Raw genomic sequence first — 27879 nt, forward strand, 5'->3', positions numbered from 1 at the left:
GGACGTTCGTAGAAGAATGAGGAGAAGATTGCTGACGTCGTAGCGTTATCCGCTTCTGGACCGAGACAATATGTGTGCAGTTCGGACCCTCTTCACGAGAAGAAAATGATGAATAACCAAAATGAAGTTCGAAACCACGCGTCAGTTTGTGTTTTCATAAGCACGAATAGAAACGCTGTTTTTCTGTGGGCTAACGGTAATATATTCCCCTACATTTTTTTTTTACATGGCGCACTTAGCCAAACAATTTGCATTTACAGCTGACTTTGTAAATTTGTATGAATGGAGAGAATTAGAACCTAGCGGGAGCTCAGTTCGCAGTCGGCCTCTGAATTGTCTTTTACAGGTAAGAGTGGTTTGGACTCGCTTTAGATTTGCATATAGAGCACTCAGCCGTGTTTACAGGCCGACCTTATCATCGGTGTCGGAATTTCACGTCCTTAACGGAGACTGCGCGGTCGCAAAAGACCCAACATTATTCAACCGTGCTGGAGGCAAACATCTTAGCCATCGAAAACGCAGTGTCCTTCAGCACGCTTTGGCAAGTGGACTGTTTACTATCCTCAGCAGCGCGTCCTTCTTTCACTTGCGAGCAGAACTAAACGAGAGCTTCGGCTAGCAGCCGGAGAAAGTCTTGGCCTTCGTTATTATTAGTCCCTTCGTTTACGCCCGCAATCTTTCTTCCTTCGCTCATGGTTGCCGTTTCGCACCTGGGGTTACGTCATCAGCGGACCCTCAGGGAATTTCACCTTGACGCGCAGATTGTTTATAGCTGGCAACACGTGTCCAGAACGACGCGTGCCGTTTCTTCGGAAGCGAATAACCGCTCCCTTTAATGCGGCCAACAAATGCGCGCCTTGGCAAGCGCGACTGCCGTGGACGTTTCGGTGATAGTTGTGAGTCGTGCCAAATGGAATACGGCGGTGCCAGGTACTGCGGGGAAGAAGTTCGCGCTATTCGTTCGTCCCGCCAGTGCTTGCACGTAGACAGTGAGAGACGTAATTGATCTGCGATGCACGCCGCCCGTATCTTTCTTTTTCGTCTGCGCAATTTGCTCCGTAAGACAAATGGACAAGCTCTAAAGCGTCTGCGTCTATCTATCATAACGAACGTTGCGCGCCGCTTGAATATATACCTCTGAGATCTCCGGACAAGATATTCTGCGCCCGCTCTTTCGTTATACGCGCAGAGCATTGGTTGTACGAGCTTTCTTCGAGTCTTCCGCCTCCATGAGGAATGGGTTAAGCGGCGGTCGCTGTTTTTCCCTGCTCACGCATGCATCCTTCGAGGCTCCTTCTTTTTCCGTTGGTTTTCACGAACCGGGTTCCAGCACTAAATGAGATGGGTGAGATCTGTGTTACGTTTGCGCAATTCCGTGCAGTAATACGAATGCTGGAATTTTTTGCCGCAACCAGACGGAGGCGGGTGCCACTGTGTTATTCCAATCAGTTTCAGGGGCCATTTCGTCACAAATGCAAGTGTCTCCTGTGTCCTCTTTTTCTCTGCGCTTGTAATGTTTGCGCCTGCAAATTTCTTCATGAACAGCCTCCAACCAGCTCAGCTTTCTATCCTGTTGAACTACGAATGTACGCATCTCTTCTGAGACAATGTGTCCCAAAAGCTGCTGTTTTTACGTTTCACATTTCGGTCGCTTCTCAGGGATCAAAATGCAAGATTGTAAAACATATCAGTGTCTTTTATGCTGCAAACAGAAAATGTCTGTCCCAGATTTATTTGGGCCTGCAAGAACGCTACAAGGCAGTGCGAAAGTTTCTGCTTGAGTAGTCCTAGCGCATGTCATCACAGCATAGGAATTACAACGGTCTGTAGTCGATCGCCTTCGGGGTGAAAACAGACTTGAGGTGCTCCTACACCTTACCGCGACACTGCATACAACTACAGCAAGGGATGCAAAAACGCATGCGGGCAGCTGGCAGAAGCGCGTGAGAGCTGTAGCCGGATTGCCTTGTGCGCGAAGGGCAGCCGGAGAGCCATCCTCGAGCGATGAATAATACTCGACGCTTAGCCGCCTCCCGCGAGAGGGGGCGAGCGTCGTCGGACAGTACGCGCTTCGAGAGCGCAGCCTTGACCGCCTACCGCCCCTGTTCCGCGCCCCTATCAAAGACACGAGTTTGTTTACTGGTGCGAGACACGGGCATCCAGGAAGCTTACCGCATTCTCGCGATTGCTACGCTCATCTGCGAGACGCCAACGGAAGCTCCAGGTGTTGTTACATAACTGCTTGAAGGCCTCTTAGGCCGATGCTTTCCGCAACGGGACATTCTAGGTCAGGAACTTCCTTTTTCGCGACGAGTTTCCCCGTGGGCGTTCACCGCACTTCGCTTCGTGGGTGTTTCACAACACCGAGGAAAGGTCGATGAGCGCTTGTAGCTGCTCGTTCAAAAACAATGGGAAAGAGTTAACAGTTAGCAGTCAGAGTTACAGGTGCAAACGTGCAAAACCACTGATGTCTATCGCAAGAAATGCTGCTAAGTATTTCGAGAACTGCGTTTTTTAGACAGTATTTACCCCGCTCTATCACGACTTTAGTAATGCGTCGTCATTTTGCGTTACAGTTCTTCCGTGTTTGCTGACACAAGCTATACATATGACTAAAGGCTTTAAGAAAGAAAGGGACGGGCCTACATATGGATATTTAAATACCCTTGCGCAGGCAGAACTTTTGTCAATAAAACGGTGTAGTTTTAGAGGGAGGTAACGATAACGTTTATTTTTCAGCTCAAGTCTCAGCCTTCTGTGTATCCTGCACTTTTTTTTCTCTCATCTTGAGGCATCGCAGTTTTCTTTCCTCCCTCTTCTGTAAGAGCTCAGCGCCCATACGCCGCGCGAAAATATGGAATCACGTTCGCCACCCACATTTTCGAGCGCTTGCAGCGAAGCCCACTTAGCTGCATCGCTCGCGAAGCGTACGGTGAGGCCGCCTATACAGGGCCTCACAACTTCCATGCAGTGGTACGAAAGGCGAGAGCGTGTCTAAAATGCACGGGCGCTGCTACCCCTCGGTGCTCGAGTCCAGCATTTCAGTGCCCTTACAGCGGCCAACTCTTCCCATAGAAGTGAAAGTGTGCTGTACAGTTTTACAGCGACGCTCAGTAGGAGGGACATAGAAGCACTTCGAGACGTGCACGCAGTGGTGTTCGTATCGGAAGAAGCAGCTCTGGTAAGTACTGAACATGATGTAAAAAATAGCGCACAGGGAACACAAGGGACGGAAAGTAAACGACGCAGAGAAGCGCTTGTCTGCGTCGTTTACTTTCCGTCCCTTGTGTTCCCTGTGCGCTATTTTTTACATCATGAACGTTATCCAACTTGCCCAACTTTCCGTTTTGCTTAAGTACTGAACGCCATGACTAAAAGAAGCGGACGGCTTCGGGCATGCGGCTGTATCTCGTATTATTGGAACGGCCGCTGCTTCTAGCGACCGGAATACTGAATGGAACTGCACGGTACGGGCATGCGAAGCGCTCCGGTCTCGGCAATGTCGAGCCGTGCCGCCCTCCTATATGCGAGACGCGGTGGCCGAACGTCGCAGACTTCCAGGAAGGTGAGACGCGAGGGACGAAGGCTACGGGTTCGGAATTTTAAGGCGATGCCCCCTCGCACCGGTCCGCATCATGCCTCTCCTCAAGGCTCGCCCGGCTGAGCCGTCGCCCTTGCGCTTCGAGTTCGCCCGGCGCGACCAACGCCTGAAGCCAAGCGCCGCCGACGCCGCCTGTGGTTGCACAACGATTCCTCGCCGGCCCGTGCGTTTACCGAGTCGCTGCTTCGGGACTCGCTGTGTCTTTCGCCACTCGAGCAGCAGCGGCGCTACAACGCGCACGGAGGGCGTGTAAAGTTAAGGCTGCTTGTCGAGACCGCCCGGGGTGCAGCTTTTAAAGCTTGCGTGAAGCGTTACGAAGCGAGGTTGAGAGAGTCATGTGCCGTTTTCTGCCCCTAGCGTATGTAGCGCGAGGTGAACGAGCGGTCGCGCTCAGAAACTTAAAACCCTGGCGGAGGCAACGCCGGTGGAAGGTGGCATAAATAACAGTTACACAGCGGATGGCTGACATACAAGTTGAAGGGGAAGTGACTGTCAGTAACACTCGGGTTGGTTGCATTGAGAGAGAGAGGAAGGACAGCAAAGGCGGGGAGGCTGACCAGAAGTGGGTTCCGATTTGCTTCTCCACACTGGGGAAAAGGGTGGACGAATGCAATGGAAAAGATTGGGATGAAGTGAGGATCAAAACAACTCAGTAAGATCGTCCGAAAAATAATGTTGATTTTCTGGGGGAAAGTAGAAAGACATCTCGGCTGTAAACGCACAGACCAAAGTGGAAGATACACTTCCCAGCCCACCATCTTTGTCCCAGCTTTCATGTTTGAAGGCGTTGAACCCGATCCTCGTTTGCCGTGTCCGAATCGGAGCCACTTCACAACACCTTCGTTCCTGCATTTTTACTACAGCTTTTACCGGGAATGGGAGCAGCGCTGATATTTCCTTGTCTGGAGCATTTCAGCCGTCTGACTTCGTCCCAGGCGAGCACACACTCATGTATACGTACTCCGCTCGAGACGGATTTCTCCTTTCATGGAAATGCGCCCCGAGGCGATATCGAGGCTGCGCGTCGCTCTTATCGCGCACTGCTTGCTTATCGTCGCTGGCTGGCCGGCCGCCGGGATTCGCGCGCAGACTTTGCTCCCTCGCCTCCCCTGCGCGGCTGAGTCGGCGTCGAGTCGCGCCGCGGCGACCGCTAGCCACTCATGTTTATTCGACACGCGATGCTGAGTCGAACGCCGCCGTCGCTCGGCTCGCGTACGCGTAGCCCTTGGAAACCTCAGAGGAGAGGAGGAGGAGGGACTGCCCTTTGACTAAGCGCTGGGGCGTATCGAATTCGTTTGAGCGCAACATGACACGATATGTGTTGCATCGATTGTGTGGTGTTCGTTCGAGACGCTCTTGGCGCCGCATTGAAATCGATCTTGCCGCTAAGCGCCCACTGCTCTGCTGCCTAGAGCGACATGCATCGGCAGTTGTTTATATCTGTGCGTCCTGAGCCCTGGGGCGCAGTATAAGCACGTGTAATTATCGTTTATTTTCACTGAGCAGAAACTATTGCTGAATGGGGACGGTGTTTAGACGTGGACGCCGGACGGCTTGCTCTTCAAAGCTGCGTCAGAGTGTTTAAACCATTGCGTACGCTCTAAACATGAGTACGCCTACATGGGATTAAAAAAGGAATAAGTTGTCCTCTAGCGCATTCTCTTTTGTAGAAGGGTGTGCGCTAGAGGACAACTTTACTCCCTTCTTACACCTTTCTGTCTAGAGTGCAGGAAGCGTTGCGGGACTGCTGAGGCGTGTTCTGCAGAGTCGCGTGTTCTGCACTTTCGCTCTTACAATCTACTTTTGTTTTTATCGTGCGGCCGTCGGTGAAGCTGAAGGTACGATGAAGCAAAATCTAGAGGTTTTAGCCGACTGCGCGCTATCAAACTTTCCGCACCGTCTCTGTTCACGACTCGCAGGAGCGCGATGTCTCTCGAAAATTTACAATGTAAACCTCCGGTCGCCGAGTTCGTGCCGGCACGGGTGCGGCGTGTGTAGACCGCAATGTTTGCGTCTGGGCGAAGATCCCGCTTGGTCCGCCCACGCCAACCGGATCCGCTATCTATCCCCTCTCTCTCTCTCCCGTGTAGTGGGTGTCCGTTGTGTGGTCCCATGGGCGCGTGCGCGGGCTTACGTGAGCGGCCCACGGAGATTCATTCTTTCGGACAGCGAAAAAGGTGCCCGACGTAGTAAACATCTTATCGCCCCTGTCTCTGCCGGGCGACGCGCGAAGCACTCGTCATTATCTGCGGACCTTGCCTCGGTTGCGCTGTCGGGCCGGATTCGTTCTCACCTTTGCGTTATCGCTGCCGCCTACGTTGGTGTTTGCGATGCGAGTAGCGCTTCATTCACGTAAGCGACGCGTGATGGAAAAGAATGGAAAGACGGGGGCTCCTGGAAACTCGTTTCCTTTTATTTTTCTTCCTGTTTGGGAGCGTCTAACGGAGAACTCGGTTTCGTCGGCGAGCGACACACTTTCTCCGCCACTTTGTTGTGGCGCCGGGCGAACTTTCCGCTATTTGCTTGTCTGGTCCGCCGGCGCAGATAAGCGCTTAAGCGCCCGAGACCTCGTGCGCGTTTCTTCTGCTTCGTTTCTGTTTATTTGGAGCGATAACCTCGCACTGTCTGGATCGTTCCAAGCGTGCTCGATGCGTGATCGGTGACTGTCCCTTTGTGTTCGCTGTTTAGCGTAATGAAGCCTTGAAAATAATTTCGTGGGTTTATAGGCACTAATAAATTGATATACTGATTATTGATCATCATCATCAGCCTGACTACGCCCACTGCAGGGCAAAGGACTCGCCCATGTCTCCCCAATTAACCCTGTACTTCGCCAGTTGCGACCACCGTATTTCCGCAAACTTCTTAATATCATCCGCCCACCTAACTTCCTGCCGCCCCCTGGTACGTTTGCCTTCTATTGTAATCCACTTCGTTACCCTTAAGGACATCCGGTCATCTTGCCTTCGCATTACATGCCTTGCCCAAGCCCACTTCTTCCTCTTTATTCCGACTAGAATGTCATTAAACCGCGTTCGTTCTCTCACCCACTCCACCCTCTTCAGATTTCTTAGCGTTACACCTATTATTTTTCTTTCCAAAGCTCGCTGCGTTGTCCTTAACTTAATTAAGCTGAACCGTCTTTGTTAGCCTCCACGTTTCTGCCCCGTAATTTTTAATGAAATGGGCGACTTTTAGTGAAAATGAATCTATTATAAGCTCCAGAAAAGACCGAAAACCGAAAGATAGGAGTCACCGCCACAGGCCATTTGAAACGTCTCTGACGCTATAAACACACAACTACACTGTTTCCGACTGCGGTCACAGAGTCCTCGATGCAGACGTCATCACGAACGTCAAGAGTTTGAAGCATAGCAGCAGGAAAATCCCAACTTTAAACTGTAAGCTTGTTAGCGACAAAAGAATCTTTTGCTTCCAGCACTGCCGCACAGCGCGCTGTAAAACTTTACCAAGAAATAAAGTTTTTGTGAAATCTTCTTCAGTGCCCCTAAAAGCGTACAACAGAGTGCTCTTCGTGCTGGCTCACCATAGTGAGTGCCGACAAATTATCTGCTTCACCAACGCAAACTTGGAACGGAGGCCTCGAACATTTATGCAAAAAGCCTGGAGGCAAGCACTGCTGGTGCAGTGACAACACGAATTGCCAGTGTATACATCAAGCCTCCTTTGGCGCCAGATATTAGCTGCAGGCGATCATACACTCTTGTACAACCCATTACAAGGGCGCATTGCATACCCTTTAGCGCCACGGCAAGGTTTGTGGGATATTCATCAAAAAGGAAAACTCTTGACCATTTCCATATTTACTTGCTTGTCCTCGATTCATATGCGCGGCGTTTGGATAGAAGAAAAAAAAGTGCAGCGGTTAATCCGCTGTAAGCTTGGCGTTCTTATCTGTCATCGCACGTTTACTTGTTACTTTCTCTTGAAGTGTAATGAACAGTGCTGTACCGCGTAGTGTAATTAATGTTTATTCCATTCCATCGGATAATCCTCTGCTTTGCACAACGCGAGCGTTGTTTAGAGCAGTCTAATTCTGTAATTTCGCCGGCCTTCTTTTACTTGTCCATGGCTCTCTTACTATGCACTTGTATGATCGACATAACGTTGCAGTTATGGTTGCTGGACTTGAACGCCGCCTTGCAGAACAGCGACTGTTTGGCCGGCTCGCAGTTTGAACTGGATACCACCAGCGCCGCAATTTTCGAGCTGAAAGATATCTAGGGTTCTCTCTCCTGAAAGTGGGCTTTCTCTGTCTGCACTAGTCGCTGGCTTCACATAAGGACAGCAAGTAATCATGCTAAGGTCGTTCATTTCGTCATGATCTATAGCGTTTCATCGAGGATGCATATAGCGGCCCAGAACACCGCTCCACCGTCTGCGCTCATACATTCGCGATTTCCTCCAACAAACAAACAAACAAAGTTTTGAAGAAGCGTAGCTTGTTGGGCCAGTTGGTGCATGGTATGTAGAAAACCAGCGAAAAGGACGCATTCACAAGGAGGAGAAGTACACAGGACAACGTCCAGCGTTCCAGCGTTGTCCTGTGTACTTCTCCTCCTTGTGAATGCGTCCTTTTCGCTGGTTTTCTACAAAACAAAGTTTTCAGTCAGTGCCTTTTATAAACCACTGCCCAGTTTGAAATCTCGTGTCATTGCTTTAGAACGCCCAACAAGCATTTAAAAGGTTGACATATTGAATAGAAGGATTTTGCATTACGCTAATTTTTGTGCATCGACGCGATACGACCGGCGCAGGTGGATTAGGCGTGCTAAAGCAACGAGGGCACCGCAGGTTGCTGCCCTGCAGTGCCCGAGCGCGGCTTCCACCGCACGGGCGACCCGTGGCGAGCAAAGCGCCAGTCAGAGCTCGCCGCTGTTGCCTGACCGGATGTGCCAGTTTCCGCTGCACCGCACGAGTTTTCGCTTCTGACCGCGCCGATTGTTTCCAGAGTCACTCATTCAGAACGACGCGGGCGCGCCGTGGCCACTCCGCGAAACCCTCCCGGAAATTTGGCCCTCCCCCTTTCTCATTTCCTTTTTTTTTTTCTTCAACGTGCGTCGTCGTTTCTCTGGTCTACTTCCACGTCTCTCTTGTCTCGCGCCCACCATCTTTGTGTACGCCTTTCTCTCTCTCCGTGACGTAAGAATCCTCCTCCTCCTCTGGCTTGTTTCACGGTCATTCTTGGTTCTTGCGTTTGAGTGCTTTTAGCGGGCGCTGCTCTCCGGCGTTGTTTGTGCGTAGCGCTTGAGCCCACTAAACCTGGGACAGGAAGTAGGGATAAGGCGATCGGCGCCGCGGCTTCTTGAAGCGGCCGGAGAGCATCGTGGGAGAGACGGGAACTGCTGCGAAGTGGATTAGGATTCTGCCTGATTTGTTACTTCCCGAGCTTCTCTTACTTTCACATGCCTCTATAGAGCTCGCAGAATTTCGGCTTGTCAACTTTTGTCGAAATGGTCCTCGCAGCTGAGGAAGCGGAATCACTATTCGAATTGTGAAGAGGATTCCTTTTCTTTATTTTTCAGCTAAATAGTACGCAGAGATTGTGGCTAATCTTTATTTGATTAGCTGTATTCATGGTATTCCAACGGCAGCACGATATACCTCAGAAATTGATAGATCAGTAACCCGCTTCAGACTTTTTAATGCTTTATTTACGTCGAGGCCTGATAGAATGCTTGTTTTCTATAGAATAGTGATTCTGAGGTTGGTTCGTCTTGCCCCCCGTTTTCTTGTGACTCGGCTTCCCTTTACAGATTTACGCGTATGAAGAAGGCTCACATGGAAACAGACTCTGCGGATGCCAGATTGATGAACAGCCCAGTGAGGATAGTTCATGAGAAAAGGCGTTTAGAAGTAGCAAAACAAGCTCAATATAAATCAGCTTTGTGAACTCAGCTCCTGCCCGATACTGCTTTCCGAGTGCGCACCGCGTTTTTGAGACAGTACTGAGACATCTAAACTCATTTTCAGGATGCCTTTTGAATGAAGTATCTAATATTCTTCTTGGACATCTGTGCCGAAATTGTGCTGTCACACGATCAGTTGTTCGCCTTTAGTGACCTCAAGCTGGCGCCTTACTGACCCTTATTACGATGGCCGCTGTGCCAACCGGAAATGCCAATAATGGCCTTTTCCCGAACTTTCACTCAGAAAAGGGACGGGTCCCGTTAATCGGTCGGGCAAGTCCTCTAAGCGTCACGCAGCTGCCGGGAGATCGGGAAAGGCGTGCACAGCGCGCGATACACACACAGTGATGTGTGTACCGAGGGCCTCAATCTCGTATTAAGACCAAACGGGCAAACTCTTCGTACGGGGCTGCTTTCACCTGAGCGGAAGCGCGGGCTATCGTTCTCCAATGGGCCGCTTCCGGTCGAACCAGACCGCACATTCGTCAAGATCAGGCACGCGCGTCGCGCTGCGCGTCTGCCCATACGCCTCCTCCGCCGCCGGAGACTGCTTCGTTCCCTTTGAGAATTGAGGGAACCGTTAAGAGAAGCCACGCTTTTACTTTCTCTCTCTTTCTCCTCGTTTCTTTGGTGGAGAGGGAAGAAATAAAGCGCGGCGTCGAAAGGCGCGCGAAAAAGACGGACAAAGGAAGTGGCGGTCCGTTACTACAGCACGTAATAAAGCGCAGCAGGAGCGGCCGTACTCCCCTCCCCACTTCCCTCTCCCCGCTTGCTCTCAGTGTCGACTGGGCTTTACTTCGTGGGGGGGGGGGGGGGGGGGGGGGGGATCACGGTCAGCAAAACGGCGGAAGATCCCAACTCAAGCCGGACGCGCTCGCTCGGTAACTTTCCGAGCTGCCCGGAAGCACATGGATCTGGTTTATAAAAACGAAGTTCGTTTTATCGCACACGTTGTTGTTGTTGACTACGCCTGCTGGGTCCTCTTAGGAGTACACGAGGCGGCGATGCCATATTACACGGTCAGCGTACAGTCTCCACACACCCACGTAGCTCCTGTTGGCTTCAGTGGTGCTGCCGACGCCCGATGGTTTCTGTCTCGCTCGTGCAGGTACATATCCTTCCAGGAGTGGTTTTGAAGGGGAAGGGGGAGCTTTGGTTGCACGCATAGACGAATCATGACTGCCTGAGTTGAGTCGGGGGCGGTGTGAGGGCGTGGGCCTCGCGTGCACCGGATATGGAGGAGCTCCTCGAACCACTTCCGGCGCCACGGGAGCGTGTCCGAGTGGCCCGTCTCTCTACGGCTTTGGCCGCACCCTTACCCTCCACATCCCCCCCCCCCCCCCCCCACCCCATGTCCTGCTATTGCCTGCCCTAACGTAATTCGCAGTAACTCTCAGTTCCTTTAGGGAACATCTCACGATCCGGATTTGGTAAAGTCGTTTACTTAACTCGCTGCAGCCTTATTTCGATATAGCATGGCTTTAAGCTCGCTTCCCGGTCAGGCCAAATAGCAGGGACAACGCAGCGATCTAGACTGGGGCGTCTAACAAGTTCTTATTCGTTTCTACTTCAAAAAAAAAAAAAAGTTGAAAGTGAAAAGAAAATTAGACCGCAAGTCTTCTTTCGTGCAGTTTCAAGCTGCGCTCAAAATATTTTTTAACTGTTATGTGCTTGGACTCAGTAATTGGCGCTCGTCACCGATGGTTACGTTTCGTGATGGCAGCTGCAGCGACGCAGGCAGGGAAATCTGCGGCCCGAGAAATTGGGAAGAGAAATGCTTTGATTTTAGGATGCAGGGAGAGGTCGGCCGCAAAAACACAACACCGCTATTGCACTAACGGCCAAATTTTCGAGTGGCGGGGCACGAACTCTTGCAGGCTATTACCAATTACTGCAAGAAGCGGCGAAGAGCGGCAGAGAGCGTAGTGACAGTGACCGCATTCACATCTTTCAGTGTTTTCCAACGAGTGCAGAGAGAGGGAGTTCCATGCTTCGCGTGCTATCTCTGTTATAGCGTCTGCAGCTTCTCTACTCCACTCTCGATTTCATATCTCGGGAGCGGCCGCTACGGATCGCCGAAGGATATTTCTCCACGCTAGTTTCGGTGCTCGGTTGTTTACGTCTCAGCGGCGCATCCATTAACGCCAGCGAGATAAGCGGAGATGCGCCGCGGCATTCTTCGATCGTGGCCGCACTGTTTCGCTTTATGCACCGTGCGATAACCACGCGTGCTACGAACAGGCGTATCAGCCAGATGGCTTGCGCCTCGCCATAAACGCGAGCATTCTGAGTGGCGAGAATAATCTAGCGCTTATCGTGTGTGTGCGTGTGCGTGCGTGTGTGTGTGTATGGTATACGGACATGCAAAAGCGTCTGCTATCTTCAAATATATTTTTATTTTCGAAGCGATTTCAACACGGCGAGGAGATTATCACGAAGATTCGCCAGGAATCAATAAATAAGATTTCGACCTTCGTTCTTATTCGGCAGATTCTGCAGCTGGGGGTGTCACATAAATGAAACAAACCAGTAACAGTTTTTGAGATCCGCATGTTCTTCATGCACTGACGTCTATTTCCGAGGGAGAGAGAGAGAGAAAAGAGAAGGAAAGGCGAGGAGGTTACCCAGGAGAAGGTGTCAGTTTGACGCGCTCTGCACAGAGATAAAGAAAGAAGAACAAGAACCGAGTTAAAGATGAAGTATAAAATTCAAGTAACGATTCTGTGCGCTGCAAAGTAACAACCTACAGTGCATACAGGCACTATGCTTTAAGAGCAAGAACAGCCCCTGGCAGGCCTTCGGACTCTGTATATTCATTTGGTCGTACACTCGACAATGGCAGACAGACAATGTATATGGTAGGGCTAATATATAGAGGGCAGCCTCACTTGCTGTACCTCACACTCACTGCCCCTGCATTTTATCACTATTATCTACAGACACATCGGAATAAAATCAGTGCACGGCACAATAAGCCATGGCAGGCGGTGACAAGTGATAAACGGGAGAAGCTTTGCCTGCAGCGTTCTTCAATGTAGTAGTCATTTGTCACGCACAGCGCAGCGTTTTGTCACGGCAAACCGTCGTGACGGCTGTGCGCATGCGTCCATTCCCTCCGGTAACGTTGCTGCTTCGTCCCATCGGTGCCGTCCTTCATTCGTCGCCTCCCGTTTCATCTACGCGGTGGGTCTTAGCGGAGGTATTTCATGTGAGTCAAGCCGTGGTATTCGCTTGATGGTATTTGGATATATCGTTGCCTGCATTCGTATGTAGGGAGTTATTGATTAGCTTATTTCTTGGAACAACGCGCGGACGCATCTTTCGATTTCATATTCGCGCGCTGCTCGGTCGACAGACACGGTCTCAGCGAAACCGGCCGCAATTTTTTTTATTTTTTTTTTTTGCTTTTACCGACCACCGCGCAGTGCTGACGTAACATCAGCGGCCTGACTGCTGCGTAGCCTGCGTGGACGTCGAGTGCCAGGCACGAAATGTGCACAGCGAGCGAAAATGAATGGCGCTGTTGCTGATAGCGGGTAGTCACTAATCTGTATAGCCTTGGGCACCCGTTATCTCTCTTTCTCTGTGTGTGCGCGAGCTCATTCCGTTTTTGGAGCTTATCTTATCTGGTCTGTCTCAGTGCACAGGCGGCAAACGTGTCCCGTGATCTCCGAATGGGTGAGCGGCTTGAACGCTCGCTTCTCTCTGGCTCGAAACACGGTGGACGACTCCATTAATCATGCAAAACCGGATTTTTACCGAGCGGATCGTTATTTTGGTTGGCTAGGGGGCTGACAGTATTGAAGCCTATTTCTGGAACATGTTTTTCCACTGAGAAGCTCATCTTTTTGGCAGGGTCTCGGTGTATATATATATATGAGTTAAGCAGTTAATCCCACCGAATGTAGCATTTTCCACATCATGGGGCTTCTAAAAGCTTGGTTGCGACTAGGGATTATTTCTTACTGCGGCACAGACTGAGCTAATAAACATTCGTTAATTTGATCCAGGCAGATGATGGGAGGTGCTGCGTGACAGCGTCGCGTCTGCAGCGCGTTATAGTTCGATGATTTCTTCAGTCGTATGGAAATTACAAGCTATTAGATATACACGGTCTAGGCAAAGCGCTAATGAAAAATAATGCTGCTAACAACGGTTAATTCAGAATCTAGAGGCTTCATACGATAGAGAATTTTCATGAAATGGCTATTATTCTAAAACAACTTGGAACTTAAGTGCACAGTAGGCAAAATATGCATTACAAGTCAGTTCGTGCCATGGTTGAAAGGCACGGCGCTTGTGTAAAGAGTGCGGACTATAGACGGGCCTAACGCAGTTGGCAACGCAATATACAGCCCTTGTCAAAACTGAAAAGGCCAAGGCGTTTGCTTCTAAGCCATGCAGGGGAGGGTTTGTTCTTGTATAGCATTCGTGGAAGTCGCAACTTTCGGAGAGGAGAGAACGAAAATTCCTCTCAACATCCGAGCGTGGGCTGTGAACTTCTGACAAAGGCTGTACCTTGCATTTTAACTGCATGCTTAATGTATCGAGGGGCACTAATTGACAACTTCTGCCATCTGTCCGCAACTGGCAGCGCCATCTTTATTCGAAATCTGGAAGCGCAAGCGTTCTCGAGTAACATTTTCATCAGCGCACAACTGGGGCCTGCAAGCGCGGAGTCTACCCTGCACTCTCTCCGCGGCCGCGGCCAGTCATGAATGGACCAGAATGTACGAGACGCTGCGAGCCGCCCTCGCGTAGTGTATAGTACGGGTACAACCAGCGCTGACGGGCGCCAGTTTTCCGTCCAGATACACACACAGTGCAGCGTCGGCCTCGAAACCGCGGTACGGTGCCAACAAAGCTCGCTGGTTATGCCAGGCTCGTAACGCACTGCCGCGCCTTGGCGCAGCGCGCTGTTATTTCTGGAGCCGCACAGCAGCCAGCGTGTGGTGCGGCAGCCACGGCCGGGTTTCCATTGAAGCCGGCTCATTAAGCCCGAGTTTCGCGTGAATGGAGCGCCAGCTAGGGGTCCACAAGCGAAGAACAGCGAAATGGGAGAGGGAGAAGCCGTGGGCGGGTGGAGGAGAGACCGCTCGAGGACCAGCATCGTCTCGCTCTCGTACTTCGGCTCCGTTTTCAGTCAGTACTGCTTTTCTCTGGCTCGAGATTTTCGCGTCGCTCGCGGCAAAGCTACTCGGCCTGGCACCACCACGGCCGTTCTCGGCTGCCCGCAAAATAAACACGCCGCAGCTGCCGCCCTGCGGAGCATAGTTCAAGGGACGGTATACAAATAGAAAGCCTCCTCTTCGCTTTTCTGTTTCCCCCTCCAACACCGCCTCGAGCCCTTGTGTAGCGCTTTTTCCACTCCCTCTCCAGACCCACGCTTCGTCCTTTGTTTCTTACCCAGCAAAGGGTTGCAGCGAAAAATGCAAGGGGGTTTGCTTACAGAGCCAGCGATTTCTCTTTCTGCTGCGTCGGCAGCGGTTTCGCTCCGCCGTGAGTTCGCGGCTTCTCGTCGGTTTCGCTTTCCCCGCCGCTCTCGTTTTTCTTTCGCCTCCCTCTCGTTCTCTCTATCTTTCTCTCTCCTAGAGCCCCATCCTTCTTGCTGCTGCTTTCCTCCTCTCTTAAATCGTTCAGCGCTGGTTACACAGATGGCGCTACCAGTCGCGCTGCGCGCGGGGCAGTTGAAGCGGTGGTTCGAGAAGGGTAGCGTTGGGCGAAAAAAAAAAAAGAAACAGAAAAAAAGAAAGGAAGAAAGAAAGCCGTATTAAGTGACGAATGCGCTTTTTTGGTGAACTTTAACGGCCTCTCAAAATTCGAAGATATCCTCCCGGAAGAGAATTTTGGATATGTATTTATGACAGTTAAGAAGCGTAAATTTCTGAAAGAATGCACCAACGAGCAGAAGTACTTAGGGAAGTAAGTTGGAGAGGGTACATTGCTATCGACTAATGCTAGTTTCTATTTTCTCATCTAAAAACGCGCACACATTCACACGGAGTCAAATTTGAGACGATGCTTTGAAATATCGTTCGTCTTTAGTTGTGTGGTTGTTGTTTCACTCATAATGGTTAGGCAAATGCAGAATTATGTTTTCCCTGACATTGGCGGGAACTACACGCCATTCTGAAAGCATGCGAACAGGTTTGTCACTGTTAGGCTGGATGTGATTAAAACATGTGCTAATTATGTTTTATCATTCCTTTTCGTCCACTGCATTTATACTGCGAACTAGGAAAATAGCCCGATTTCTTCAGTCGCACACAGAGTTTCGTGAACGCGCGACTGAATTTTCCCTTCGTTTCTGAAGACGCCTGCTGCGTGAATATTGCGGTCACCATTGCTGCATTACTTAACGCTGTGCAGCCTTCATCTTGAGCTTTCGTCATTTCCGGTTATCAGCGTGTTATAATATTTGTATGGCCGTTCTCATTTGTGCTTCAGATAAGAACATGTGCCGTTAATTGTGGGGAAACATTTTATCTCTAATTCGCTCCGTGCCTATTAATTAGTTTTCTGCATCGTATACCCGTTTTTGTGGCTTGACACGCCTTTTTTTTGTACATTGATCTTGTATTGAATAGGTTGATCAGAACATGCGCAGCTTCTAAATAAATCACTTGAGGACTGATAAGAAATCAACTCCACATTTAGACCTACCTACAAGCTTCCTACGTGGAGATGTTCACAGGACTCTTTTATGGCGCGTCGACAAAGAAACAAAGCCTGCGGCTGATTATTGCGTTGAAACCGACCTTCAGATGCACCGACTGATAAAGCAGCTCGGCGCAACGCGAGCAGCAACATTGTGTGATAACTGATATGAGTCAGAGCACTGTTATCGTGTACTGAGGCTGACAGTTGAGCCAGGCTCGTATGCCCTTTGAACAGCACTCCAGTCGAAACATGTCCAGCTAACTGTGCTGTGATCATAGTAGAAACAAAACAAGGGCAGATAGACTTGCGGATCTGGAACGTTTTACCGGGCCAGCGCTTTGGGAGACTGCCGTTTCTGCTCCTGCGAATTTCTGAACTCTCTCGCTTCGGACAAGATATTTGCTGACGCCGATCCATTTTACGTGTTGTGTGAAGTGTGAACAAATGACAAAGTCCAAATGAACAAAGTCCATACGATATGTTTTGTTAGTAGGCTCTACGTTCGCATAACCATTACATGATATTAAGCTACTCTTAATGTTGCCGCGTGCACACATATTCTGCGCATATGCTGTTCAGTCTCCGACCAGTGGTTGCTCAGCTGTCGTGCATAGTGGCGCCATCTCCCGACCTAGCGATGAAGCCTCATGGGAGAGGGCGATGTTTCCCTCATTTCCGGGCTTTTCTCTCGTTTCCTGTCGACCGTGATCTTCCTTTCTTTGCTGACTGCTTCCCCCCTTTCTCGGTCTCCCTCTGCGTTTTTTTCTCGCTCTTTCATTTCTTTCTCTTCCGTGCAATGGAGCAAGCCCCTTCATTGTGGCCTCTTTTTTTTTTTTTTTGAGGTTTTTTTAAATATCATGCTGTATTTTCACCATTATTGCAGACTTCAGAGTTTATTAGTGTGATGCTCAATCTGTTATTAGTGCGATTTCTTAAAAAAGTGATTTACATCACTTAAAAAGTGATTTCGATTCTTCGTGTGATTTCTATGAGCGAAAGAAATGGTGGCCCGAAATACTCATTTCTGCTGCAGTCCGCAAGGTGAAAAATTTTTATGAAAAGACGATTTGCCTGTCGCATTAGAGAGGTATTTTGTCCCTGCAAGAAGCCGGCCTATTCCTCAAACAAAATTTTCTAGCTTTTGCGTCTACCTTTCGAAGAAGGAACTGCTTTGCGATATTTAAATTAAACTAACACGATTTACCCTACAACAAGATGCCTTACTCTACTAGAAATCACACTTTTTTTTTTCCTTAGTCAAGGCACTGTTACCGTTCCTTGGCCCGATTTTTGGTTATAACTTTAGTGCCTCCGGGTGTCTGGAATAGTTGTTGAGTAAGGTGTCCACTTCCACATTTAGCGAGTTCGGATACAGGAATAAAGAGAAACAGGACCTTTGGACTGGACACTTGGTTTTGCTTATTTGGTTTTGTTTGTTGGTCTGATTAAATTCTGACTGCCATGCATCTTCGCTTCCAGCAGATGTCGTACGGTGCCCGCACCATAACCTTTGAAAAGTGCGACCACCATGAGTCGCACTTCGGTCGCACCGCTGTCACATACCAAAAGCTCGCGCAAGCGGTTTAGTAGATTACGGCGCGAAATTCCGCGTGCTCTGTCCCGCTGCGCTCGGCTAATGTTTTCTTTGCTGGCCTCCGCGTTTGCCTTCTTTTCATTCTCTCCTGGCGCCTTACGTCAGCCGACTGGGCGTCAGTGTCACCTCCCTCTTGTCAACGGCCACTGCTGACTGGCGCGTCAGCCGACAGGCAGCTTTCAAACTTGCTGCTGCTGCCCGAATGTTCGCCACAGTCGAGCAGCGACGGCCTTGGAACCGTCTGTTCTCTCTAGCGAGGCACGACAGCTCATAGAGATAGCTGCGGCGCTGGCCCGTTGAGTAACAAGTGCGACGGGGGAAAAAGTAAGAAAGCTAAATATATAAAGTTGAACCGAAATAAACAAATTGGGCGCGTGGAAAGGCAAGAAAAGAGATAACTACAGAGGGAGCTGGGAGGGCGGCAGAAATGTAGGCATGTATGACAAGCACGCGAGTGCTCGCCAGAAAGAAGGCAGCAGCAGCGAATTTTCAAGGGCAGACAAATTGTAAGTCGCCCAAGCGTAGACACAACAAAGGGAAGGCGAGCGTCGCTAGCTGCCCGCGTCTTGCACCGTATTAACGGAGGTCTTGACGCCTTGCTCGGCGCTCCTTTGAGGAATCGCGTCATCAGTCATCGTCACTTGCGAACACTTAGCGAGTTTTGAAGTTCCGCAGGCGTTGCCTTTCTCATCTCGAATGATTGCTGCTGCGTGCTCCCGGAGAGCGGTGGCCGTTCTTGCCGTAAGAATTCCCTCCAGGAATGCTTCGGCACACTGCGCGAATACCTCGCGCCCAGAGGAATCGCTAAGGAAAGCATGCATCATTGCGTTGCTATGCATGGTGTGAACACTTGGGAACAGAAAGGGAACAGAGGAGCTGGAACTTGACCGTTGGCAAGAATTGTGAGCTCCTTACGAGTGCTACACATTTCCTCAGCGAGTGCAGTAAGCAAGAGAATTTCCACACACTGATGGAAGGAAAGAGAAAGTATGTTTGCGTTACCTGTTCGCAGATTGCTACTTTACGAGCTTCATTCTATCCTTGACACTCCTACACTTTTACATACCATTCTCAGCGTAATATTTGTTTGCTGCTATTGGTCAGCTCACTGTATTGAACGACTACCGTTACTCGGTTTCCACGTGAGGTTTACGTCCGGTGAGTAGCACAACGACTTCCGACGCAAGCCCACTATGCCAGCGAAAACCTGCGTTTATTTAGCGAGTTCCCGAGATCCACTGACGTCGGCAGTAAGTCGAATCCGTGCCGGGATGGTCAAGGAAAAGCAAATGTCCACGCTTCCCTTATGGAAGGCAGCGCCGCAGTGGCGCCAGCGACGTCTGCTGGCAGTCGCCGATATGTCCTGCGCTAACAGTCTCGACCACAAACACTGGTTGGTGGTTTGACGTTTGCTAACTAGAGACACCCGCAGCGCACTGCACTCAGCCGGTGGGAAGGGAAGATAGCGGCACTCCTTTGAGCCGGCGACGAGGCTCTGTGTGGGACGGGGCCCTCAGCTGCTCTGGGTCAAGGTCAAGTTTGACGAGCCGCCCTTTTCTTGTAGTCGAAGCCGAGTGGCCTCGGCCGATGGTTTGTTTGAAGTCCAGCCGCTTTTTATGCGAAGCATACTAGCCGCACAACCGAGCTCTTCCTTGCTGCGCCGCGCGCGGCCGCGTAGCTACCACTTGACCTACATCGGCGCACCACGTGATATGACGTCACAACAGCTGTGAAAGCTGGGGCTCAACTCGTGCGGACGCGCAGCCTCCACCGGCGGCCTAACTCCCGCTCCTTCCGCTAGGGACGCTGACGTCACAACAGCTGTGAAAGCTGGGGCTCAACTCGTGCGCTCGCTTGAGGACGCGCAGCCTCCGCCGGCGGTATGCTTCGCATCCTAGGCTTAACCATAAGCTAAGCCAGGCCATTTTTTTTTCTGCAAGGAGTGCCTGCGGTTGAGGGTGCTATTTAGCGTCCGTGGCCTCACAAACCACTGACAGCGGGAAGCTATTGCGGTAAAGAATCCAGTATGTGGGAAAGATCCATACGGGTACGATCTCGAAGCTCATAAGGGACGACTGCAGGCTACATCCGCTGTCTTCGCATCGGGCAGTTTATGTGAAATCGTTTGAGGAGTTCGTGCGTGTGTAACGCCAGGGCGGTTAAAGAATCCGGATATAAGGCAGTTTCGAAATTTTATGATAATGTTACTTTGTGGTCGCGCTTGTGCCCTTATGGTGCGCGTTTGTCTTGCGGTCTTCGTCTGTGTACTGCGTGTGGTTTCGCTGTGGTAGATCATTAATTAAAACCTTCAGTGTATTTGAAAACTTTAAAAGGGCGCAAACACACACGACCACAAAGTACAAGAGACGAGACACAAGCGCCGACTGTCAACTGATTTTTATTGGAGCAAGGGAACACCTTATATACACAGCAGCATACACAAGATAAGAAGTTGCAGAACGCACGTGCGAGCAAGAGACACGCTGAGGCCTGTTTTTTAGATGCGACTAATCTGTTCACCCCTTGAGCGCCTTGCTTGGTTTTTCGTATCTTTTTTTCCGCAGTGTCTCTTGCTCGCACGTGCGTTCTGCAACTTCTTATCTTGTGTATGCTGCTGTATATATAAGGTGTTCCCTTGCTCCAATAAAAATCAGTTGACAGTCGGCGCTTGTGTCTCGTCTCTTGTACTTTGTGGTCGTGTGTGTTTGCGCCCTTTTAAAGTTTTCAAATATGAACCAACTTGCCCAAAAAGAAGTGTTAATGAACTTCAGTGTATATAACCAATTATCCCCATTTTCCTCCTTGCTTGTTTTCCACGAGCTGCGCTGGAACTGGTCAAACAGCCACGTGGCCCAAAAGCTCAGTTTCGACCGCTCGCTGAACTTGGCCGGATCAGACACTTCGCGGTCCTCGAAGGCCGCGCTTTGTCTCGCAGCCCCCGCCAACGTACGGGCTTCTACGCTCGGGCCTTCAGCTTTCTCTGCCTTTGTTTCTTCCGTGCGCCGGTGCGGCAGGCCTCAGTGACCCGCAGTGCGTGACCAAGGCGACCTCCCTCGGGCGGACGAGCGCGAAAGTGGCTCTTCCCTTTGACACCGGAGAGCGGAACGAAGAGGTTTGCCGCCGCCGCCGCTCTGTTCCGACTCGAAGAGCGCCACGAAGACGGCGCACCTCTCCCACTCCTCGCTTTCATTGTGCTCTCTCTCTCGCGACTCACGTCGCCTAACGTCGCCTGCTGCCTGCCGACAGATACGTGTTCAGTTTCGCCGAACTGCGAAGGCTTTCTCGTGCTCTTTCTCCTCCTGACCGCTGATACGCGCGCGCGACTCTGGATACCAGTCTCTTTCGCATCGCTCTGGCGATGCAGCCGCGATGCTTGCGGCTCCTGCTGGCTGGGGTCTGCGTGCGTGCGTGCGGGTGACATCGCGAGGGATGGGCAGGGCTGCTGAGGGTGCGACTTCCTTTTCCCGTCGCAGAATCCGCTGCGCGACGCCGATAAGGACCCGCATCGCGCCTTCCAGAAGCGGAGTGAGATCGCCCGCTGCTTCCGCTGCTGGCGCGCACCACAGCAGTGTCGCGCTCGCGATCGGGTACGAAGCTGCGAGCGCCGAGCAGAGTGCGGTCTGGGCGGCGGGCGCGCGCTCTTCTTCGCTTATCGCTCCAGCGCAGCTACGGTAGAAGGTTTGCACACGCCCTGAAGGCGCCATGTGCGGTCTGTGAGGGTTGTGAAAGCGCGATTTGGAGCGCTACTGTTGGTCTAAAGTTCGACGGAATACCGTCTGGCCAGAATGAGACATTATTAGAAGGCAAAGACTGCGTCACTGACCAAGTCAAAAACAAAACGAAAATGACGTTTCGGCTCCCGTACGGACTCACTAACGATCAGTGGTTGCCTCACTAGTCAACCGTGCACCAAATATCTGCTCCGACGCAGTGAGCCTCAATAACGAAATGAAAGTGGTGAAACGGGACCTTGAGCGAAACGGCTACCCTAGAAACTTTGTCAGCAAAGTGACAAGGAAGCTCAAGCACACGCACGACGGACAGCCAGCAGCAAAAACGATGAAGCGCCCTGGCATCCTGTATGTGCCTCAAGTCAGTGAAACCCTTTCCCTGATCTTCAGGAAGCACGGGGTGCACATCGCCCACGTGCCAGCAAGCAAGCTCCGAGCTGAACTTGTAAATGTAAAAAGGACCCCTTCGTGTATAGTTTATCGCATCCTCTGCTGCGACTGTCCTGCCGTCTACATCGAGGAAACCGGAAACTTTCAGCGTCGCATCAGAGGTCATCAGGGCGATGTTAGATGCAAGCGCTTGTCAAAAAACGCGATTGCGCAACACATGCAGACCACCGGCCATGAGATAGGCTGGGACGAGGCGACTATCGTGGCAACCGAAAGAAACTTGACGACAAGATTACATCTGGAGTCCTTGGTCATCCAGACGACACCGAACACGATGAACAAGAATCAAGGCACGCTTCGTCATATCTACGGAAACAGAAAAAGATTACGAAGAAGCTTGAAACATATGTAAGGCGCTCTTTTCTGTGACAGTCCTATTGTGAACAATGGTCCCGTACGCGACCCGAAACGTCATTTTCGTTTTGTTGTTGACTTGTTGAGAGACCCAATCTTTGCCTTCTAATAGCGCTACTGTTCACGAAGGGCCGTGTGCGTGATGTATCAGATGCAGATACTAAGGAGTTAGCCTAACCATTGCTCTGATACGCTGCTTCTGATTATGGAAGAAGTGAACCAGGGACACGTGTATTTCATAACAGGCTTACGTTGTTTTGGCTATGTCACTCTTTCGAAGAGAAGAGCGAGACTTTGTGTTAGGAGAGCAGTTTAGCAGGAAAGGACGCGAAAATACCCTGTGCGTTAGAATTTAGGCCACGCGAAGCCAGTGATGAGGCGATAACACTATCGGGACAGCAGAACAAAGAGATCAGGACAACGCTTGTTAATGTTTTGCAAACTGTTCTACGTGGTACCTGATTACCTTTATAAGGAAGTTACTGAAAATGAAACCTGCTTGAATATGTCATTGTGGCGGTGCTAATTTTCGTTTTTATTTTCGTGCAACGCAGTGTTGCTCCCAAGACTATTTTCTACAGTTCTATTTAATACAAAGTCTCAGAATATTGGGTTATGTAGTTGTGTTATGTTATGTAGTTATTACCAATTTACGCCTAGTGTAATTTTCGCAAAACATCATTCCTGTTAGTTATACAGAACTACTTAGTTGATTCTTACAGCGGCAACTAACCATTGACAAAATTGATAGCTGGAAGATGTCCTGAAAACTGGATTCTTAATACACAAGATACCTTGTAGATTCGAATTAAGCGAGTGCTAGTTTTCTTTGTTTTCTCTCAAGCGCGATCACTTCTTTTGCGCTCACAGCAGAAAGCTTACCTCGCAGCGTAGAAGCTGAACGAGTCTTTATCTTTATCTCAACACCTTGCTCCTGACGGAAAAGAGATGAAGGAGTGGCATCCTATAGAGCTTGTCGCGAAACTTTCGTTGAGCAGATTCTCTCTCATGTTCGCTTCGTGTTTTCTTGGATGGCAGAGTTAGCGTTGCCGCGTGGCACACAAGACACATTCGGAGCGGCAACCAGCGATTGGTTCCCTCTGTTCTTCGGCTGCGGGCAGAAGGCGTTTCCTTCGAGCGACGACCACGCCGCACCAAGGCGCGCGCAACGGTTCAGAGTTTCCGCTTTTGTCTTACTTCTTCTTGTTATTCTCAAACGCGCCGCTCGACGAAGCTCCGCCCACCGAAGGGCTTTCATACACAGGCGACAGTCTTGTTTTTCTCATTGTCGGAACTTTACAGCCTTGCTGCACTTGATGTGAGTGCCCGCGAGCGGGCTCTAATGCGTGTGGTCACGCGCATGGCGTAAAGTCGATTGCAAGCAGAGTCAAGAGCGTAGTTATTGCGGAGAGTATGCCCCAAAGGGGCCTCTATACGACTGTGCATCTCGAGGAGCATCTGGACTGCTTAAGGAACCGAGCGGCTGCGAATTGTTGCAGAGACTTTGTTGGCAATGCTGGATCTAATGCACGCTTAGCCTAACAGGGACTTCTCCGTTGGTGTAGAAGCAAGTCTGAGGTAAGCATAGTCTCCGACTTTGTAGCCTCTTTCTCCCACGGCAGGCGCAACAGCCTGGGCTAATCGTGAGCGCTTTACCTGTGTGCAGTAACGGCATCACGACTCGAATCGCCGGCAAGGAGAAAATGGCAGTCTTTATGGTGAGGCGGTGTCAGTCGACCGGCGCGATTGCCAGCTATTCGAGAGATAAGAGCCTTTCCTACGTGTTTAGAACTTTCAAAATGACGTTATCGTCTATAGATTGCAAACTCAAGTGCGTTTCCTAAAAAAAAAAAAAAAAAAAAGCAATCGTATGGCGTCTTGCATCCTTGATAATCCTACTACAGGCAGGCTCGTGCAGTGCCTCTTTCGGTGTTATGAAATTGCCGACGACAAACATGGGCATGCTGTTGGCGAGTAAGATCGCTATATTGCTGGCAGAATCCATTATAAGGCAGTACTTCTGGTCCGTCCGGTCCGCCCCGTATACAACAATGCAATCTTTTCATCAGACGGGGCCTTGAATTCTCGGAACACACACGCGCCGGAGCGAGGTACACCAAGTGCGATCCGAAGCTTCGATAGCGCGACGACTGCCAGTTGTGGCTGTTGTGTCGAGGGCAGTTCGTCGGAGCAAATGTATTTCACCCCTGCTGCCGTGACCACCTGTTCATGAGCCACCACCACAGACGGCTTGCTGCTTCCAGACCATCAGCCGCGCTCCGGCAGGTGTTGTGCGTGTGGACACGTCCACGCTGCATACTCGCGCGAGCGCGTCTCGCGACAGCCGTTGTGATGACTGCGCCAGCAATCTGATGTTTCTGCAAGCCTTTCTTTCTTGGTTTGTTTCATATTTTTTTTTTTTAAACCTTCATCGATGTCTTCTATCCTTGACGTTCGGTTAACTTTTCGCGACATGCAGCTCAGCGTGCTGACATCGCTAGCTTTTGCAGCTTCTCCTTTTCCCGTGTTCATTTGTTTGTTGTCGCACGCAGCGGGCGATGAAGCCTTTCCTTACCTACGCTCTACAAACGACCGTTGCGACCCCGCGCTCCCACGGGTCACAGGGGTCACTCCGATCCAGAACAGAGCGTGTCTCCGAAAGCGTCTGCCCCACTCCCCCCGCCTCACTCGGTTTCTTTGACGTGTCCAGTGGACGCGATTTCTTCCTTCTTGCTTCTTTTTACGCCTTGACGAACAAGGAAGAGCGAAGGCTACCCGTCCCGTACGCCATGGCTGACTTTACGAAGCCCGTGCGTCCGTAGATTCCCTTTATCGGAGAGGGAGGGGGACATACAAGACGCGGGTGGTGACCGGCCGTATTGTGCTGAAGAAACGCGTGCTGGTGTACCCGGCCTTGCAGCGCATCGACGAGGGAAGAAAAGGCGCCTCGGGAATAAAACGAAAAGACCGGGAAAGGTTTCGGAATATCTTGCAAGGAAAGATGGGGGAGGAGGCAGTGGCACGCGAAAGGAGGGGGTCTGCGCTCTCTATGGGTATTCATTCACCCCGGTGTCACGCTTTACCCTGTACACTGGCTCAGACGGCTTCACAGATAAAAAGGAGCAAATCTTGAGAGCAATGTAAGAAAAAAAAAAAGTGGTAAATAGGAGAAACCGTACGCGCGGGGGTGCGTCGTAGACGAGGGCATGTGGTGCAAGGAAGGTCTGTGCGAGGCGGGAGAAAGAGGCAGGCTGCTCCCGCAGGGGGGAACAACCCCTGGCCGCCGCCTAATTTTTCTCCGTTTTTGCCTCGTTTTCGCGGACGGAGTGGCGCAGCCTTCTTGGGGTCTCCGGCAGAAAACCGCGCGCGGCGGAAGGTCCTCGACCAGCTGTCCGACTTTCCCACGGCGCTCGGAAACAGCCCCGAGTGTACGAGATGGAGCGGGAAAGCTGCTGGCAGGGGTGTTTCGGAGGGGGGGAGACGAGTTGGAAGACTGCTGGTTTTCGCGCCCCACTGCCGCTGCGGGCTCTAAGGCGGTGCCCCGAGACCGTGCCACTGGCCGTGGTCTCGATGGGGCGCGGAGTCAACGGCAGAGATGCCGGCCGGCTGGCCTCTGTGCCAACGCCGCCACCCGGAACGGTGCGGCGCAGAAGGCTTTCACCTGCTGCATTCTGCCGCGCCGCACTTTGCGTTTTATTCCTTTAGTTAATGAGCTGTAGAATGTTGAAGCTGACGACTGCCACGCAGTGCAGATAGCGGTATAAAGGTACCTGGACACAGCTCAGCCGGAGAAGCTTGACTTGGTCCTTTATTAAGTACCCTAACGACGTTGTACACATGAGAAGGGATTAGGAATGCGTAGAAGAGGATGTGTATGTGCTGTCGTCTGCCTAAGGGAGGAGTTGTCAAGCACCTACTACTCTGAGCATCGTGCATCCTTGAATTCGCTGCACAGCAAGAAATCTCAAGTTTCTCTTTGCCGGCCATTTTTCGTTACCTTCATGCAGGGATTATTTATTTATTTATTTATTTACAAGATACTGCCGGCCTCAGTTTGAGGCCTTAGGCAGGAGTGGGCATATCAATAATACATTAAGGAAACGACCATAACAAAAACAACATCACAAGAATTTAAGTGAGAAGAAGAGACGAAATCCAGCAGTAATAATAGTAACGAAAAGTAAAGCGCGACAAAAACAACAAGGCGCGTACACAGCAGTACGACACAACCACGCATGCTCAATCACATGAGCAAGAAACGAAATGTACGAACAATGGTTTGGTTTGGTTTATGGGGTTTAACGTCCCAAAGCGACTAAGGCTATGAGAGACGCCGTAGTGGAGGGCTCCGGAAATTTCGACCACCTGGGGTTCTTTAACGTGCACTGACATCGCACAGTACACCTACGAACAATGAAAACAATCATGCATATGAAGCACTCAAGGCATTGCGCATAACGACACGATGGTAATTCTGTTTTGCTTTAATACTGTTAAGCATGCCGCAGAATGACTGGACCGTCGGGCATTCCACTGTACTCGAGGTGAGCGCATTCCACTCACTTACTGTCCGTGGAAAAAACGAGTTTTTAAACACGCTAGTCCTGCAAGAAAATTCTTTTAATTTTTCCGAATGATTAGATCGTGTTGGGAGCTTAGAAACTAAATTAATGTACACATCCTTATCTACTCCCAGCATATCATGATATAGTATGCTGGGATATGTACGTTTGCGCGAAGAGTCAAGCGTTTCTCGTAATTCCCGCTTCCTCGTCTACAAAGAGCAGTCGTGCTGCATGGCTATTTTCCTTTTTATTTTTAGTTAGATATGCCACTTTTGACGACAGTCTTACAAGCAAGTATATACTTCCACCCTGAGGAAGGCCGTAGAGATGAAGTTAAGCTACAGAGCAGAGCCAGGTCAGGGGTCATTAGCGTAGGACGCTTGGCTAGTTTCCTGCGAGACGTGCTGTGGTGCAAGCGGAATTCTGACCCTCGCTCTCAAGAGCGAGAACATAGTATTAATTTTGGGCTCCAGTGCAGCTGCCTTCACGCATGGCTTGTTATGGTAGACACAGAGTAATAAATGCATGCTGTATACTTTCGTTCGTCTTTACTCCGCCGTCTCTGTGAAGTGACCCGTTTTCGCTGAGTAGGCTTCTAAATTGCTGAACAGAATGCTGTTTGTACGCGGTGAGAGAGAAAGAGAGAGAACAATGTGCTTTCTCTCAAAATTTTCTTTCTTGGGGAGTTCTGCGGGAACACCGCTCAAAGTCTGACCTTTTCTTATTCGAAAAAAAAAATAATAAAAATAAAAAGACTGATAAAAGTAACGCAATGCCTGTGGTTGGAGCATTTCCTGTTTACACACCTCGCTTTGACAACTCTGTATCGACTAATTATTTAGGATTGGCAGGGCTCCACATACTACTCAGGCTGAGATTATCGTTCACTTTGTTCAACCTATAAAGGATTATGACAGGTTTGGCTTGAAAAGATTAAGACCGCGGCATACCGCTTAGAAATTTCGGCAACATACTATGCCTCAGTGGGATGCGA

General features: G+C 50.5%; 1 protein-coding gene across 4 annotated transcripts in view; it reads left to right on the plus strand.

Moving 5' to 3' along the window:
• pnt (ETS transcription factor pointed) overlaps positions 1 to 27879 on the plus strand; it is a 196877-nt gene that overhangs the window by 86593 nt on the left and 82405 nt on the right. Inside the window, exon 1 of one of the 4 annotated variants that reach the window (XM_089548841.1) lies at positions 23406 to 23898. The exons of the other annotated variants lie outside the window; for them this stretch is intronic. The gene's annotated coding sequence lies outside the window, so the exon portion shown is untranslated. Of the gene's footprint in view, positions 1 to 23405; positions 23899 to 27879 lie in introns of those variants that run through there. 4 annotated transcript variants of the gene reach the window in all.

The sequence above is a fragment of the Amblyomma mixtum genome, chromosome 6 (genome assembly GCF_055824585.1).
Source record: "Amblyomma mixtum isolate Tamu chromosome 6, ASM5582458v1, whole genome shotgun sequence".
NCBI classification, from domain to species: domain Eukaryota; kingdom Metazoa; phylum Arthropoda; class Arachnida; order Ixodida; family Ixodidae; genus Amblyomma; species Amblyomma mixtum.